This window comes from Lepidochelys olivacea, assembly GCF_965140295.1.
Source record: "Lepidochelys olivacea isolate rLepOli2 genome assembly, chromosome: 7".
NCBI lineage: Eukaryota > Metazoa > Chordata > Testudines > Cheloniidae > Lepidochelys > Lepidochelys olivacea.
Genome location: NC_140417.1, coordinates 88973826 through 88991796, shown reverse-complemented (window position 1 = coordinate 88991796; position 17971 = coordinate 88973826). Strand labels below are relative to the sequence as shown.

At 39.9% G+C, this 17971-nt stretch overlaps 1 protein-coding gene across 1 annotated transcript in view; it reads right to left on the bottom strand.

Moving 5' to 3' along the window:
* PCDH15 (protocadherin related 15) overlaps nt 1-17971 on the bottom strand; it is a 772236-nt gene that overhangs the window by 133748 nt on the left and 620517 nt on the right. The gene's annotated exons all lie outside the window — the stretch shown is intronic.

Below are 17971 nucleotides of genomic sequence, written 5' to 3'. Positions count from 1 at the left end.
TAACCCAGGAACCTATCCTTGCAACAAAGCCCGTTGCCAACTGTGTCCACATATCTATTCAGGGGACACGATCATAGGGCCTAATCAAATCAGCCACGCTATCAGAGGCTCGTTCACCTGCACATCTACCAATGTGATATATGCCGTCATGTGCCAGCAATACCCCTCTGCCATGTACATTGGCCAAACTGGACAGTCTCTACATAAAAGAATCAATGGACACAAATCAGACGTCAAGAATTATAATATTCAAAAACCAGTTGGAGAACACTTCAATCTCTCTGGTCACTTGATTACACACTTAAAAGTCACAATATTACAACTAAAAAACTTCAGAAACAGACTCCAACGAGAGACTGCTGAATTGGAATTAATTTGCAAACTGGACACCATTAAATTAGGCTCGAATAAAGACTGGGAGTGGATGTGTCATTACACAAAGTAAAACTATTTCCCCATGTTTATTTTTCCCCCCTACTGTTTCTCACACGTTCTTGTCAACTGCTGGAAATGGCCCATCTTGATTCTCACTACAAAAGGTTTTGTTTTTTCTCTCCTGCTGGTAATAGCTCACCTTAACTGATCACTCTCGTTATAGTGTGTATGATTACACCCATTGTTTCATGTTCTCTGTGTATATAAAATTGTCCTACTGTATTTTCCACTGCATGCATCCGATGAAGTGAGCTGTAGCCCACGAAAGCTTATGCTCAAATAAATTTGTAAGTCTCTAAGGTGCTACAAGTACTTTTTGCGGATACAGACTAAAAAGGCTGCTGCTCTGAAACCTATCAAAATTGTATTGTCTCTTTGTTGGTTCAGTGATGATCTGGTGAATAAAACTGTAGTCTATCTCATCTAGGAAGAACCGGGTCCTAACAATATTAGTAGCATTTATTCTCCAATCTATAGATGGGAAGTTATGGTCTCACATTATGGCACAATATTACTAATAATATTTAAAAATATCTTTATCATATCTAAGTTCTACTCTGAGAGTCTACAGCAGACCCCTAACACTATCCCAGTAGAACCTATTTTATAATGCTTCCCCAGAGTGATTTAGAACCAAATAGTTTTTGTTTTGTCCATACCATCCGTTCTTATTACTTTACAATTTATTGCATCACTGAAGAACAATGCTACCCAGCCACCTTACTTTCTTATTCTGTCTCTCCTAAATACTACATACCCTTTAATACCTGTATACCAATCATTACTGCTCTTCCACCATGATCCTGTAATCCCTACAATGTCCAGTTTGCTCTCCTTCATCAATAGTTCCAGTTTCCCCCTTTTATTTCCCAGACTCCTTGCATTCATATACAAGCATCACAATTTCCTTCAGACTTCATCCAGTTGTCTATGAAGCCAGATTAGATATAGCTCTTGGACCAACTGTAAAATCTTCCTGACTACTACTTCAGTCAATATTTTTACTTTCTCTCTTGTTGCCATCCATACTTTCACCTTCTGGTGTTCCATTATCCTGTACTATATCTTCATTTAACTGTTTTTCCTCCTTCTTTGTATTGAAGCAGAATGTGGCGATTATCCAAGTCTCTGTCACTCTTCTCCCCTCATTTCCTGGTTTAAAGCCCTTTTTTATCTATCATGCCAGTCTTGATCTTAGAAGGATAATATGCAAATAGAGTCCATCTGTTGAGAAGAGTCTTCTTTCTGTGAATGCCTCCCAATAGTCTTCAGAGTAGCAGCCGTGTTAGTCTGTATCCGCAAAAAGAAAAGGAGGACTTGTGGCACCTTAGAGACTAACCAATTTATTTGAGCATAAGCTTTTGTGAGCTACAGATCACTTCATGCATCTGATGAAGCTCACGAAAGCTTATGCTCAAATAAATTTGTTAGTCTGTAAGGTGCCACAAGTACTCCTTTTCTTTTTCCCCAATACTTTGTTATTCCAAAACCTTCCTTATAGCACCAGTCCTTGAGCCATCTGTTGATCTTCATTATATTGTCATGCTTTGGCCCCTCCTTCTTCAGGGACCAGAAATGTTCCTTCCTCTTCTTTAAGTAACTTACCAGTCTCACAAAATTATCCTTGATCCATTCCAGTGGGAATCTAGCAGTATCCTTAATCCCAACATGCAACACAGTCGGTGGATTTTTCCCCAACCCTATCAGGATCCTTTTCAACCTCACGTCCACATCTCATATCCTTCCTCTTGGCGGACAGCATACTCTTCTGTTCTCTGGATCTGGTCTGGTGCCAGGCCTGTTGATTCTTCTTAGTATGGATTTCCCAGTCACATAGACCTGCCTCTTCTGGGTGTCAATATGAATCTGTCTTATGCTCTCTCTGTCTTCAAGTACATCACTGTCATTCTTCTTTGGGCTCTAGTACCTGGCTATCACCATCATCTTTTCCTCTCTTCTTCAGGGGCTGGTTTCCATTATTTTCTTCCTTGCCACCACATCTTTTGTTTGTTTCTTCTCCTTATTTCCCAGTACAGCAAACTTGTTACTCAACTCAATTTCATCACCAGTAGCTGGTCTTACTCTCTTGTTCCTGTGGTCATGTTCTTCCATGCATCACCCTCCTCTTACAGCACTTTTCTCCTCAGAGCCTTTTGTTTGGCAGGTAGCTGCTAATATTGAGTTGTCTGTACCACCCCCTCCTCCTCTTCTCCTGCATTATACCGTCAAATCCCCATCTGAATTCCATCACCGTCTCCAGCTGCATCTCTAATCCTTGGATCTTCTCTGCCATGAGTTCTATGAGGTGACATTTCATGCATAAGTAGCTTCCATCAGATATCCACTCAAGGATAATGCACATCCTGCAGCTTCTGCATCCAACCATCTTCTTTGTCTCCTCTCCTTGTCGGTTCACTTCTAGTGCTGCCTTAGTAGCCATCATTATCTTGTCTTCTGAGTCCCTACTCCTAGAGAAAAAGAAAGGACATAAATCCCCACAAACTCCCAACCACAAACTCCCACAGAAATTCTGCTGTTAGCTGCTAAGTGTTCACTGCTCCAACATTCACTACTGACTGGCTTTTAAACCTAGCTAAGTGAAATCAGCACTATTCTCTCATTAAGGGATATCAGCAAGCACCAGATCAAGCTGCACACCTGGAACAAATCCCTGGAAAATCAAGATTTGCACCTCTAGAACACAAAACCACCACTCTCCCTTCAGGCCAAACTCCCACAAATGCTGCTGTTTGCTGTTAGCTCAACGGTGAGAGTTTGAAATGACATCACTTGCCAAAAAGCCACAGGGTTTTTCCTGAAATGAATAGAATCATAGAATCATAGAATATCAGGGTTGGAAGGGACCCCAGAAGGTCATCTAGTCCAACCCCCTCCTCAAAGCAGGACCAATTCCCAGTTAAATCATCCCAGCCAGGGCTTTGTCAAGCCTGACCTTAAAAACCTCTAAGGAAGGAGATTCTACCACCTCCCTAGGTAACGCATTCCAGTGTTTCACCACCCTCTTAGTGAAAAAGTTTTTCCTAATATCCAATCTAAACCTCCCCCACTGCAACTTGAGACCATTACTCCTCGTTCTGTCATCTGCTACCATTGAGAACAGTCTAGAGCCATCCTCTTTGGAACCCCCTTTCAGGTAGTTGAAAGCAGCTATCAAATCCCCCCTCATTCTTCTCTTCTGCAGGCTAAACAATCCCAGCTCCCTCAGCCTCTCCTCATAACTCATGTGTTCCAGTCCCCTAATCATCAAACCAAAATACTTTCTCCTCAATTAGAACGGTCTCTTTTCCATGCAATATTATATTCAAAGTCTGTTCAGTAAGTGTTCTCTGCTATAAATATCCATTCACTCTGCCTTGGTTCTCAGATCAGTTCAGAATGTTTTGACCTTTTTCATGGTATTTATCTCTAAACCAGATGACAAGGGAGTTTAGGCATTGTTATAGGGAACCACCTCCTTGGCCCATTATCTTTTAAGATAAATGTCAAACTTCATTCTGATGAACTCTATGTCATCGGGCACAATGAGTTTGTGTAATTCCAGCAACATTTCTAAATCAAAGCTAAGCGCTGACATTATTACTTAGGACTTTGATCTTTTTGTCAGGAATACCACCAAAGAAAAGAAGGGGAAAATACATTTTCCTAAGTAACTTCTGAAAGGTTAGCTATTATAACATTGTTGGATTTTCTCATGTATTATAATTCCTCAGATCTTCTGTGCAGACTAAATCCTGCCATCATTTCTTCTTGTGAAATCAAGGATAATGGAGTGATTTTGCTCCCTTACAGTAGGTCACTGAAAGCTGACAGAATCTGATCCTGCAGTGGCACAACGTGCTCTACTATAAACCTCGTGTTCGTGTTACTATTACACATCCCTATTTTCCAAGTTTAAACTTAGCTGTAAAATTCCATCATGGACTATAAAACTATGTTAAAACCCCCTAAGGTCTACCTATCAAAGGTAAGTGGCAATTCAACTATGATCTCCAGCCTACCTTTCTGCCAAAGACAGTAACGTATGTCTCCAGGGTCAGACTGGAGTCAGAATCACTTATGATTTAGCTGATACAAAACATAGGTAAATCATTTCACCATAGTATTTCATGGGAAAACATTTTAATTAGCAAAGAAAACAAAACAGAGATGTTTGAAATGGTTAAACAAACAAAACAAAGACATAGCATTATTAAACAAGTGAGAAGTGAGCGAACAAACACACTTCAACTATTACGCTGCTCTTCTCTTCTAGCCCAGTTAACTGTCTAATTATCCGCTACCAACATCAGAGCTTCATACTTGCTGCAACAGCTCTATTTCCAGTACACATTAAAATCTACAATGTGGTATTTATCATTGGCTGGTAACACACTGCATTTTCGTTTGATGCTTTTGGAAATAAAAATAAAATAAACACATTCTCATTTTCCAGTAACTAAACAATAGCCAACAGTTCAAAGTGTTAATGGTTCTAACTGCAAGGGCCTGATCTGCATGCCTTCCTCTAGCCAAACTCCCACTGAAGTCAATGTTGGTTCAATCTGCGTAAGAAATGTAGGGTTGCCCCTATAAATGGGAATAGTAATGGGATTTGTTTTTTCTGGCAGGGAGAGGCTGTCCTCCCTTGGAAAATGTGGTAAATGGCACTTAACTAGCCAGCTTTGATGCTCTGCAGGAAGTTAATTACAGTTCATGAATCTCATTTATATTTTGTGATATTTTCTCTTGTGATTAAGATTCAGGCACTCAAGAAAATGAGTGAAGGAATGAAGTGTTCCACAGCTGCTAAGCTTTTGTTTAATACTCTTCCAGTACAAATGTGTGTGATATTAATAGCTGCTGCAGCAACTGTGCACTTTCTTCACTATCTGTAAAATGGGTTTCTATAAAAGTAGCTTCATTAGTCCATACTAATAGATCCTCCTTTGTCCATAGGTGGTGACAGTCCAACAGGTAGAAGAAGAACCTTTTGTCTCAAAGGAGGTGACTGCTACTAGTGCACACAGGATTAACACTAATAGACCTTGTTAATATCAAATATCAGTAACACAGAACAAGACTAACTGGGTGGGTGTATGGATAACTGGAGCTACTCTCTCATTTTACAAGTAGGAGAAAATGACTCTCTGGTGTAGCAGTAATACAGTCCAAATAGCAGTACCAGTGAATAGAATTAGAGAGGTGAAAAACATACCCTTGACTTTACAAAAAAAATTGGTTTACTGAATTACAGCCCATAGGCAATATCTGCCAAAAGCTGCACCCTTTGAGGCGGTAGTGTTTAACTTTTAATGTAGAACAGTGAATGGACTTTTGAGTGGCCACTTTGACATTATTTCTTGTTCAGGAATCATCCCCTATATCATGGGTTTCTACTGCAAGGGATCAGGGACCACTTCTCGAAGGTATGTTTCAAAGATAGCAGAGCAAATCAAGTCAGAGATGGATGCTTTGGAAGCCTTCTTCTGTTGCTCCAAAACAAATGCGGAAATGGCCAGTGGGATTTTTTTTCTTTTCAGATAAAAATTGAAGACTCACAGCAACTAAAATGAGTGCAAGATACTATCCTTGTCCCATTTTTGGTTGGGACAGAAGGCAAGAAAGGATACGTCTTGATTAGTAAAAAGGTAGAAATGTATTATGAATGAATCTGTTCACAATTGTCAGAACCAATTTGCCAGGCTGAAAGATCTAGCAAAGTCTGTGATTTCTCCTCTCCTTCTGGCGGAGGTAACCACAAAGTACCAAGCTGCACATGAGAAAAGCTAGAGGAATAGTAGCTACGGGTTCGAAAGAAGGCAGGCACATTCTTTAGAATACCATAATGAGCTTCTGTGATGAAACAGAATTAATGAAAATTGGCCTTTATTAGCTTGACAGCTTTCAGAAACTGCATCACTAAAGGAAGAGATCCTAAATACAATTGCTTCACCCTTGAATATACTAAAAGACAAAATTTACTTTATGATGCGCTGGATATATTTAAGAAAAGTAGAATTTGGGACAAAAATTAGACACCATCAAAGTGTTCCACAGCTGCTAAGCTTTTGTTTAACACTCTTCTGGTAGGTTATCAAAACTATTTAATGACTTGTTTTCGTGACTTGAAAACAGTGGTGATGACTGAGTCAAGTAGATTTTGGACCCTCAGGCCAAACAGGAGCGATAGGAGGCAGGGACAGGTTGCTGAGATGGTCATGGTGACTTGACTTCTGAAATAATAGGATGTCTGTGCAAGGAAGGGGCCAGGGCTCAGTTACAGTCAAAGTCCACAAAACAATTCCTCTGCAATCAAGGTGAAGCTATAGAAAAATCAGTTTAATCTTGTATCTTCATTTTCTGGGGAATAAAGACGAAAAGATGGAGTTTTTCAAAAGATTGTGATTTCAAAGAATAGAGAATGTATCTGTCCCTCTATTTGCTGCACAAATGAGGTACTTTGAAGTTGTGGATTGGGAAGTGGGAAGGGAGTCTGCTTTTGAACATTCTGAAAATCTAAATAAATACTTGTACGCTGAAGATTTATTTTGATGATAAATGGTGGAACAGTTGAGCTGATCTGCTGTCATCATGAATTCCCTGGTTATGCTGATTTGCTTTAAGGGTTTAAGGTTAATTTTAGGATAGTTACTGTTCACTGGACACTTGTCTCCCACTGAACGTTGAGATAAATCACTTTTGAGGAATGGCTGAATGGACTAGAATGGGATTTGGCAAAATACAAGGTTTGAATGGTAGAAATCTAGGTGAACAGTTTAGATTTCCAGTCTATTTTACTATGAAGATGATTCTTTCTGTAGAACCACTTGTCCTGTGCAGACATCTAGGTCACATCGCTTCCACATCTGAAGAGTCTGGTTTCCGTCAGTGTAATAGTCTAATCAGGATCTGATAGTATAATTCACCTAAGGAGGGAAATGGATTGAGTACATGAGACCAGACATTTCCTCAGATATTATTTAGAAAGTGAAGCTTTCTGTCCCATTGCATAAATAGAGAGGAGAGGTGTTGTATCTGTTGTACAGCAAACTCTAGGCACTATATTGAAGAAAGTTATTAACCCAAAGAGCAAAAAGGGACTTACATGGCAGATAGACTAGGCTGAGAGCTGGTTGTTAGAGAGTATTTTCTGAAGCCTTTCTTAAAGCAAATGCATGCAGTCCTCCTGAGTTATGAAGAGAGCTCTCAGAGCCTAACAGTGTTCCAGCACACACTGGAGAATCTGATAGGCCTTCTGAAGAGATTCAGCTTTCACTAGCCAGTCATCTAAATAAGTCAGAATAGTAACCTCTTCTTAGTGATGGGCAATCAAAGAGACTCGGAATCCTTAAAATATCCATAAGCCTGAAAAAGAGGGCTGTATATTGTAAGGATTGGTTGTTGGTCTCAAAACTTAAGTATTTCTGAAGAGAACTGCAATAGGTATATGGTGAAACGCATCTTGTAGATACATGGAAGCTAAATATTCTTCCTGCTGTACAGCTGATATTACAGAGAGAACAGATTACATTTTTAACTTCTTGTACTCTAGAAAGAAGTTTAGTCATTTGTGATCTAAGAATGAAGACTCCTGATTACTTCAGCTCTAGAAACAAACAACAGAGAAAAACCCTTTGTCTGGCCAATCTGTAGGGACAGGAAGGGTAGCACAAATATACAAGGGTGTTTGATACAGTTTACAACATTTTTATTTAGAGAGCCAAGAAAAAAGGCGAAAACATTTTTGAGTTTGAGGGAAATGAAGCAAATTCTAACCACCATTGGAACCTACAGACAGACTCAATTTGTCTGATATTATGTTTTCTCATTCTGATAAAATGGTTAATTCTCTTCCTCCCTCAAAAGAATGAATTGGAGGGGCAAGCGAAAGAAGTCAGAATCTGATTTATTGGGGTGGAGACATCCTGAATGTCATCTCTGCCTTCGTGACATTGATTACAGCATCCTGGGCCAGGAAAATTGAGCTGAATGGGATGGAGTTTGCAAATGTATCTATACTAGGGGGTAAAATATACACTTCAGGCAGAAAAATCTATTGCTTTATCACCTGTCTCCCAGAATGGTGAGGAGAGAAGCCTTGTTTTCTGAACATTAGTGGCACACAGACAATAGCAATAGACGGTGTTTTGTGTGCCACCACTTGACTGCTCATTTTTATGTATAGACAAATCTTGAAAATGCCCGAAGTAGAATGGGCTAGAATGTCACAATCCAGTTTCTCTTGAATCTGTTCTGAAATTATCTTATGTGAAGAGAAGCCTTCTCAACTAAATAATAAATATTCTGATGAAAGAAAGATATATGTAAAGATGCTGCTACCCCCTGGCCTCTCTATCAAACATCATCTTTAAGATTGTTTCCATTTTCTTGGTTTAATAATAAAAACCCACACCTTTTGAGGAAATTAAGTTTATTAGTGTATTCTGCAATAATGGAATGGATAAGAATAAGGATCCCAGATATTCTTTTTAAGGAATTTATATATTGTATTAAGTACAAATGAAGAAATATTTACTATCAGGTATTCTCCTAAATATCCTTTCTTTAAAACTGGAAACACCTGGACACTTTTTTTATTTTTGCTAAGAGTCAGAAAAAAACCAACCCCTCTTTTTTATGATAGTTGGAAATATAGAATTCTCAGAGAAAGTTAAGATCATGAGCACTGCTATGATTAAATGCCCTGTGTCCTCTGTGCTAAACTCCCTCAGGCTGGTGTCCTCGGGTTCAGTAATTGACTTTGAAAAAGACAGATGATGCCTACTCGAGTTACAAAACCTTAGAGAGAATATGCTCCAATTTCCTTTTCACCTTTCAGGGCATGTCAGAAGAGAAAGGCCTGTCAGGTTTCTTAGCACAAGAGAAGGGCACTTCCTTGATGGGCAGAAATGGTTCTTGCTCATATGTTTAACAGGAGATTGACCTCTGTGGAAGAGGGTTCACATAGTGGCTGCAAAGACTGGCTTCTCTGAAATCCTTGTTGAGGTCTGGATCCTAAAAACAGAATTAAAGCAGGGATGTCTAAGGTCACTTAGGACTCCCATCATGGTGGCAATGGAGCTGGAAAAAGTCAACATGTAAAATTTTATTTTTGCTGACTCTGGAGAAGTTTATGGAGAGCCTGCATATTTGTAAGAAGTGGAAGGATACATGCATCACAGGATTTTGTAGCAGCCTGGGTCTTGCTGAACCCATGTATCACAAGAACACAAAATCTTCTCTGTCTGGCCACTATGACAGAACAATTGGTAACAATCCTGTTATATTTTTCTGTTTTTCCCCATTGTCAGTCATGTTTTGAAAAAAAAATACTCCCCTGAGGAGAGCTGCACATCAGCTCCTCACTGAGACAAAGTAAAAACTCCTGTGCATTAGCAGCAGTGAACTCCTGTGTTTTGAAAAATGCTACAACAGTACTGTCACGTGACTTTTTGATATATTTCCATAATTTTGTTTTGTGTCTGCATATTCAGTGAAATCTTAGAGTACACAGCAGTTTGGTCAGATTAGATCTGCCTATGGTGTTGACATATCGAGCCAAATGGAAAACATTATACCTGTTAATGGCAAAGAAAAGAAGAAAAAAATCCTGCCTGTCATGAAATATCATTTTTATACAGTAGAAATTTTCACACTGAACAGTATTATTACTAGTCCAGGGAAAACATGCCATGCTACATCTATATACTTTCAACAGCCTGAAATTCTGATCTTCATATATCTTGTCAGAAAAAAAAAATCCGTGATAAACTGGACCCAAACTTCACATTTCTCACAAGTGGACCCATATTTAAAAATGAGATATTCTATTACTCTAAAGCAGACCAAACAATTCTAGTATTTTCCTTTTTTTTAAGCTATGAAAAGTCTGAACAACCTGTTTAATGTGATCACAGGCAATAACTGGGAGCCAAAAACTGCTGCTTTCAGTTAGCATTTTATTTTCTGCTATAAGAACACATCACTATTAGCTATGACATTCTAGTTGTGAGGAGGACCTGGTATTTATTAATTAACACACAATCCAAAATACTTTGAAGTTTCACCTTCTAAAAAATATAAGTAATCACAGAAGATAGGGTTGCTAAAAATACCAAACTAATTTAACTATCTCTGACTGAGGCTCATTTCACATCTGGACTTCACAATTTTGTGATGCTAACTGTGATCCATTAATTAAGACACTATAGATTTTCTATTCCTTGTTTTAGGGGGATTGAAAGTTTATGTTGCTTTCAAAGTTCAGTGAGATATATATGCAGTTCTATATAGCTAGAGGAGTCTTTCAGAATATGTCAGAATCAAAGAAATTCATATACTTGTTATAAACTGGGAAATATCTATTTTTAGAGAGTATGGTGCATGCCTGTGTGTGCGTGTTCTTATGATCGGTTACTTCTATGGAGGTAGACCATAACAGATTGTTTGAGGAACTAAGCACAGAAAGGTAAAACAATGGCCTAGGTATTGTGTCAATATTTTAAAAGGGTAAACAGAATGGTCTGGGTAATTATAGGCCTTACAGTATGACACTGATCTCAGGCAAGATGGAACTGCTGATACATGATTTCACTCATGAAGAATTAAAGGAGGGTAATATAATTAATGCCAATCAACATGACTTTATGAAAAATAGATTCTGTCAAACTAACTTGATCTCTCTTTTGGATGAGAGTACAAGTTTCATAAAGATAATTGTGTTGATATAATATACTTTGACTTCTGTAACGCATTTGATTTGGAACCACACATTTTGATTAAAAAACTAGAACCTCATAATACTAACATGATACACATTAAATGGATTAATAGCTGGCTAACTGAGAGGCCTCAAAATGGAAATGGAAACTCATCATAGAGCAGACGTGTTTCTACTGGGGTCCCACAGGGTCGGTTCTTGTCCCAACACTATTTAACATTTTTATAAATGACTTTGAAGAAAACATAAAATCATCACTGATAAAGTTTGCAGATGAGACAAAAATTAGGGGAACAGTAAATAATGAAGAGGACAGGTCACTGAGAAAGAACAATCTGAATTGGTTGATAAACTGGGTGCAGTCAAACTATATCCATTTTAATATAGCTAAATGTAAATGTATACATCTAGGAACAAAGAATGTAGGTCATACTTACAGGATGGTGGGGGACTCTATCCTAGGAAGCAGTGACTCTGAAAAAGATTTAGTGTGGGGGGTGGATACTCAGCTGAACATGGGCTCTTAGTGTGATACTGTGACCAAAAGGGCTAATGTGATCTTTGGATGCATAAACCAAGGAATCTTGAATATGGAGTAGAGAGGTTATGTGACCTCTGTATTTGGCACTGGTGCAACTATTGCTGACATACTGTGTCCAGTTATGGTGTCTGTAGTTCAAAAAGGATATTGATAAATAGGAGAGGGTTCAGAGAAGTGCCATGGGAATGATGAAAGGATTAGAAAACATGCCTTATAGTGATAGGAGCTCGATTTATTTAATTTAACTAGAGAAGGTTAAGGGTGACTTGATTAAAGCCTTTAAGTACCTACGGGGGAACAAATATTTAATAATGGGCTCTTCTCTGTAGCAGAGAAAGGTATAACATGATCCAATGGATGGAAATTGAAGTTAGACAAATTCTGATTCGAAATAAGGTGTACATTTTTAACAGTGAAGGTAATTAACCATTTAACAAGAGTTGTGATGGATTCTCCTCACTGGCAATTTTTAAAACAAGATTGGATGTTTTTCTAAGAGAGATGGTGTAGAAATTATTTTGGGGAAATTCTATATCCTATATTATATACAGGATGTCAGGTCAGGTGATCACAATAGTCCCTTCTGGTCTTGGAATCTATGAATCTATTAACACTAAGGGTATATCTACACTGCAGAAAACCCCTTGTGAAAAGCGAATCTCATAGCCCAGGTCAACTCACTTTGACTCACGTGGTTTGTGCTAACAGGGCTAAAATTAGCAGCGTAGATGTTCCCACTTGGGCTGGATCCCAAGCTCTGAGATCCTTTTCCCTTGCTGGGTCTCAGAGCCCAGGCTCCAATCCGAGTGGGAGCATCTACACTGCTATTTTTAGCTCCGTAGTGCAAGCTCAAGTCAGTTGACCGAGGCTCTGAAACTCACTGCTGCGGTGTTTTTGTTTTGTAGATGTACCCAATAATACTAGAGGACTTTGTGGCCTAGAAAGGATGAGGGTTAAGCCAGGGGCCAGAGACTGCCTGGGGTGTCAACGAAAAGCTGACAAGCTGGAAAACACACAGAGAGGGAGAAACTACAGCAAGGATGGTCTGTTTCTTCCTGCCAGAGACTGATAATACTCATGTGTGAAGGCTTTTTATTGTTTTTCCTCTTTGCTCTATGCATTTTGTACTTTAGGAGTGAATAAATAATGCTTTGTTTTGAAGACAGTGTTTCTGTGTCACTGAAAATGTATGGTGTCCATAGGGCAAGTCTTACAGGTGCCAACACAGAGTTGGACCTGTGTTAACATGGTTCAGACGCCTGGGGCTGCAGCCCAGAGATCCAGTCTAAACAGGGCCGGCTCTAGGTTTTTTGCAGCCCCAAGCATAAAAAAAAACAAAACCCACCTCCGAGAGCACAACTACAAAAGCAAAAAACAAAAAACCCAGACACCCAGAATGCCTCCCCTGGAATTGCGCCGCCCCAAGCACATGCTTGGTTTGCTGGTGCCTAGAGCCAGTCGTGAGTCTAAGAGTGGGTGGACACCTGTTTCCACCCAGAGCGAGGTGCAGGAAACCAAACCTGTCACCTGAGGGGTGCACATGAGATAGACTAAAAGGGGTATAAGATACTAGTTTACCTTGTAGCCATGACAATGGTGGCAGTTGTGTTGGGATTCAAACTGTGACAGTGGGAATTTGCAGCAAGTGACAATCAGCAGTAAAAACAAACATTTGCAAAGGTAAAGCAAAAGGGAAAGTGGTTTGTTATTTTGGGGAAGAGACAAGGAAAGAAAAGTTAGAGAAAATGAGTTATGCACAGCTCCCTAAAAAGCAGTCATGGAGATATGCAGAGGCAAGGGAACAGACCCCCAAAGCTAAGCAATTCACAGTCAGTTCAAGTTCTACACTCCAATAATTGGCACATATGCAGCAACCAGAGCAATGGCCTTGTCCAGACTCTGTTCCCTAGGACAGCAAAGCCTGGAGTGGCAGATTTAAAGGGAAAAGCTGCAACATGGGGGAAAAAAAGTTGGAGGAAAAGAATCATGCAGGTCAGGAGAAACAACACTGGAACCAGGGGCGGCTCTACCGATTTTGCCGACACAAGCAGTTGCCGCCGAATTGCCACCTCCGCAACAGCGGCGGAGCTGCCGCCGAAAGCCGCCGCGGGACACGGACTGACACCCCATTCTAAATGCTGCCCCAAGCACCTGCTTGGAAAGCTGGTGCCTGGAGCTGGCCCGGATTGGAACGAGAAAAGAATATGCCCACAGCAAACCCATTTGGAAAGTGGGGACAGACATCATACCTAGCTCCTCAAGCAGCCTAGATTCTAAAGGCACTTCTACACTGAACACTCTTTATGGTAAAAAGAAAAGGAGTACTTGTGGCACCTTAGAGACTAACCAATTTATTTGAGCATACGCTTTTGTGAGCTACAGTGAGCTACAAGTGAGCTGTAGCTCACGAAAGCTTATGCTCAAATAAATTGGTTAGTCTCTAAGGTGCCACAAGTATTCCATTTCTTTTTGCGAATACAGACTAACACGGTTGCTACTCTGAAACCACTCTTTATGGTGGCATGTAGAAGAGCTAACCTGCACGCATCCCTAGCCAGGGTATAAATAGCAGGGTAGATGGTGAGGCACTGCTTAGTGAATGAAGACACACCTGAACCCTTAAGGCATATACCCTACACCAGTGGTTCTCAACCCCTTGAGAATCCGTGAGCAGGTTTTAGGGGGTCTGCGAAGCAGGACCAGTGTTAGACTTGCTGGGGCCCAGGGCAGAAAGCCAAAGCCGCACCACATGGGAATGAAGCCCAGGGGGGACCCTGAGCCCCACAACCCAGGACAGAAACAGAAGCCTGAGCAACTTAGCTTCACAGTGCCCCCTGTGGTGTGGGGCCCCTGCCAATTCTCCTGCTTGCTACCCCCTAATGCCACCCCTGGCTTTTACATGCAGAAAAGCCGCTGTAGTGGCACAGGTGGGCCATGGAGTTTTTATGGCATATCAGGGGGGCCTCAGAAAGAAAAAGGTTGAGAATCCCTGCCCTACACAGCCCTCTACATGCCGAGTAGTGGTTCTCCCATCTACACTGCTCTTTTACCAGCAGTGTCCACTGCCTCGCTGCTCCTGGAGCCTTTACCCTCTGCCTTGCCATTTCTGGATCCTTTTGCTGCTTTCTGTAGCTACACACCACAGGGTGGATGCAGCCGGCTTTTCACTGAGGAGTACACATACTCTACACACCACCACCAGAGGTGTGCAGTGTAGATGTACCTTAAATTGTTACCTAAAACCACTGGTGGGGGTGACATGTATTTTCAGTGCTTTTGAGATGAGTTGGTTTTATTGAATTGGGTGGTTGCTGGGGACTTGGAATGGTATCTGTCTCCCTTACTGATGGACAAGGTCCTGGATGCTTTCCCCGTATGGTCAGGAAGGACTGACACCTGAAGAATGCAGGGGGAAATGTCGTGGGGAGCAGCAGCCCCAAATCAACTTGGTTTTCAGACAAAGGAAAATCTCAGGCTAGCCTCCTAAGAATACTAGTTTCATTTTTATATTGAATTATTCTGTTTTAGGTTTCAGTGGCAAAGGTTTGCATAGCTCTCCTAAAATGTAAATTTATAAACAAAACAGCATGCTGGATTAATCAAGGACTGGAGAAAGGTGATGGGAAACTAACCGAGGTCTGCCCACAATCCCATAATCGTTCCATAATCATTGAATGTTCGTATTAAAATGATAATCTGTGAAACAGTTAGCAATGCTCACAATATAATTATCATTAAGCTTCAGAGCCAGTGGGCACTGATGAGACACTTGCTTTTATAAACCCTTCTTAGGTTCTACGACAGCACTTCATCAGAAGATTTTCTCCATAACCTATCCTTTACATCATAAAGGTAAGTAATAAAATATGCTTACCCCTACTGTAGACGCTTTTTAGATTCTGCACAAATATACATCCATTTGAAAGTAACATGCAAGAATTAAAATAGTACAAATTTTACACAAAGATCTAGCTTCTGTTACAGTTTATATTCCATCTGACTACACTTTGTAAATTTAGTGAGATGTTTTCTTAAATGAAAAAATACCAAAGACAGCAGAAATAAGATCTCCAAAATGAAAACTCTCTTCTTAAACCACCAGTTTGAAATTTCATACTATTCCTTTGAATTTCATATTGCTGTTTTAAAATATAAATCCTCAAAATGTAAGCTTTCCTCATCACCCCCTTCTGTCAGATTTTTGCAAATTTATTTTGTAGCTTATTACTTTGCTTCAAGAAAGCTATTGGTTTCAGAAATATTGATTCAATTTTTAGCTATGGTAATAAAATGCTCATTATTGTTATTTGCCTAACCTAGTTACAATTTTTAAACTCGTGTACTTCAGTATAGCTGAACTGAAATTAATACTACTACACTGATTTAAACCACCTTGTAACCTGGATCATTTCTATGTTTTGGGCATTACCATAATACAAACAATAATAATAGTAGTAATAATCTAAAGGTTTACAGACTAGCATACTTCATTATATACTCTAACAACTTAATAAAAACTGAAATTAGTAAACAATAAATACCAATGACCTCAGACTGAGTAGTTTGCTACATTTCATTTTGGAGCAAATATTTACAGCTAGGTTATACATTTCTAGAAATATAGGGCTCATAATGCAGTTTTCTGTAAACATGAATCTCTCATTTTCAAGGAGTTATAAACCAGCTGTAAATATTTGTTCCATATTCAAATGTTGCAAATTAAGCAGTCCAAAGGCACAAGTATTGTTGTTTACTAATTTTCAAGAAAATTGGTTTGATCTTTATCAAATTGTTAGAGTGTAAAATAAAGTTTGCTTACCTGTCACCCTTTTGACGATTATTATTTGTATTATGGAAACACTCAAAAGGCCTCAGTCGGGATTGGGACTCAATAGTGCAATGTGAATGGTGTATATCGGCTGGATGAAAATTATCCAGATTAGAGTACAGCTAAGGTTTGTATACATGGAGACTTCGATTATACCTACAACATCAACATTTTCTAAAAGGGGTTAAGACTAAGCTTTACACAAACTATCCTTCACTCTAGGCAAATCATGGGAACTGTGCTCTTAATGGGAACAAAACTTCCAAACAATCACTGTTTTAACTGTGCCATTTTCAACCCATGAACTTTTCCAGTCGCTAGTGCCTGCTAATACCCAGGAGCTGTGGAGAGGTTTTATAAGTCAAAATGGAGGCTGGGACAAGATTGTGCTAACCAATAATAGCCTGGCTAATCTAGAGAAGTGGCTTGCAGAATGTTTTGCTATCCTGTCTAGATCAGACTGGAAAAAGATAAACATTTGCATATTATTTGTTGATGTGACAGTTGGCTGGTCCCTCCATCGGTCAATATGAATTTTTGGTGCCTGAAGCACAGTTAGATTTATCACCAAATATCATTGCCTTTTTGTTTGTTTGTTTTTGCTCCAATTCTTGTTTCTATGTTTTATTTTAAACTTTTCATAGTTTGGGGCTAAATCATCCCCGCCTGGGTTAAAAGTTGTGGGGAAGTTAGTTTGTTTTTAAATCTTCACAAGGATTCCCCCTTGTAATTCCACAGTGACTCTGGTTCAGAGAATCTTTCCCCTCACCATGGATCCCTCACAGTGTGACTGTACTGGAACCATGTTGAGACATAATTCTCACGTCTGTAGTGGCCCTGGCTGGGGCAATACAGGGAAGGTAGTATAGCACAGGTACGGGTATGGGACAGAAGAGGGAAACTTACATCCCTCCCAGGCAAGTCAACTCTTCACTGTGGCCTTCCCAGTTCCCATAACCTCCCTCAGCACTGACTACAGACCTTGGGGGCTCTGTGCTACAGTAGCAGCTGAGTCCCACATCAATGCAGAAGATGGGATCTCTGTGTTTAGAGGTATGCACCACATATGGAACTAATAAGAGTATGATGCAACCAATTTTTAGTAAGAGTTCCATTTTGTGGTTGCTATGGCCATGGGAACAGACAGGAGCAGGACTGCTTCTCCTACCTCAACAACCAGGATAGCAGAGTGAAACAAGACAGCATCCTGTTCTCCAAACTGATTACCCCAAGGTAAAATACAGGGTTGAGCAATGGAATAACAGAACTATACTTCTCCAGTCAGACACCTTTTATTCTTTGCACATCTGCTCTAATGAGCCAGACAATGGAATTTGGAAATTCTATGCTAAATTATACCCTCCTGCAGATTTATACAGGAGAGAGGATTAAAGGGAGCCAGGGAACTCTGAGAAGTTCACCTCAAGAAAATTCCTTCAAACTGTTC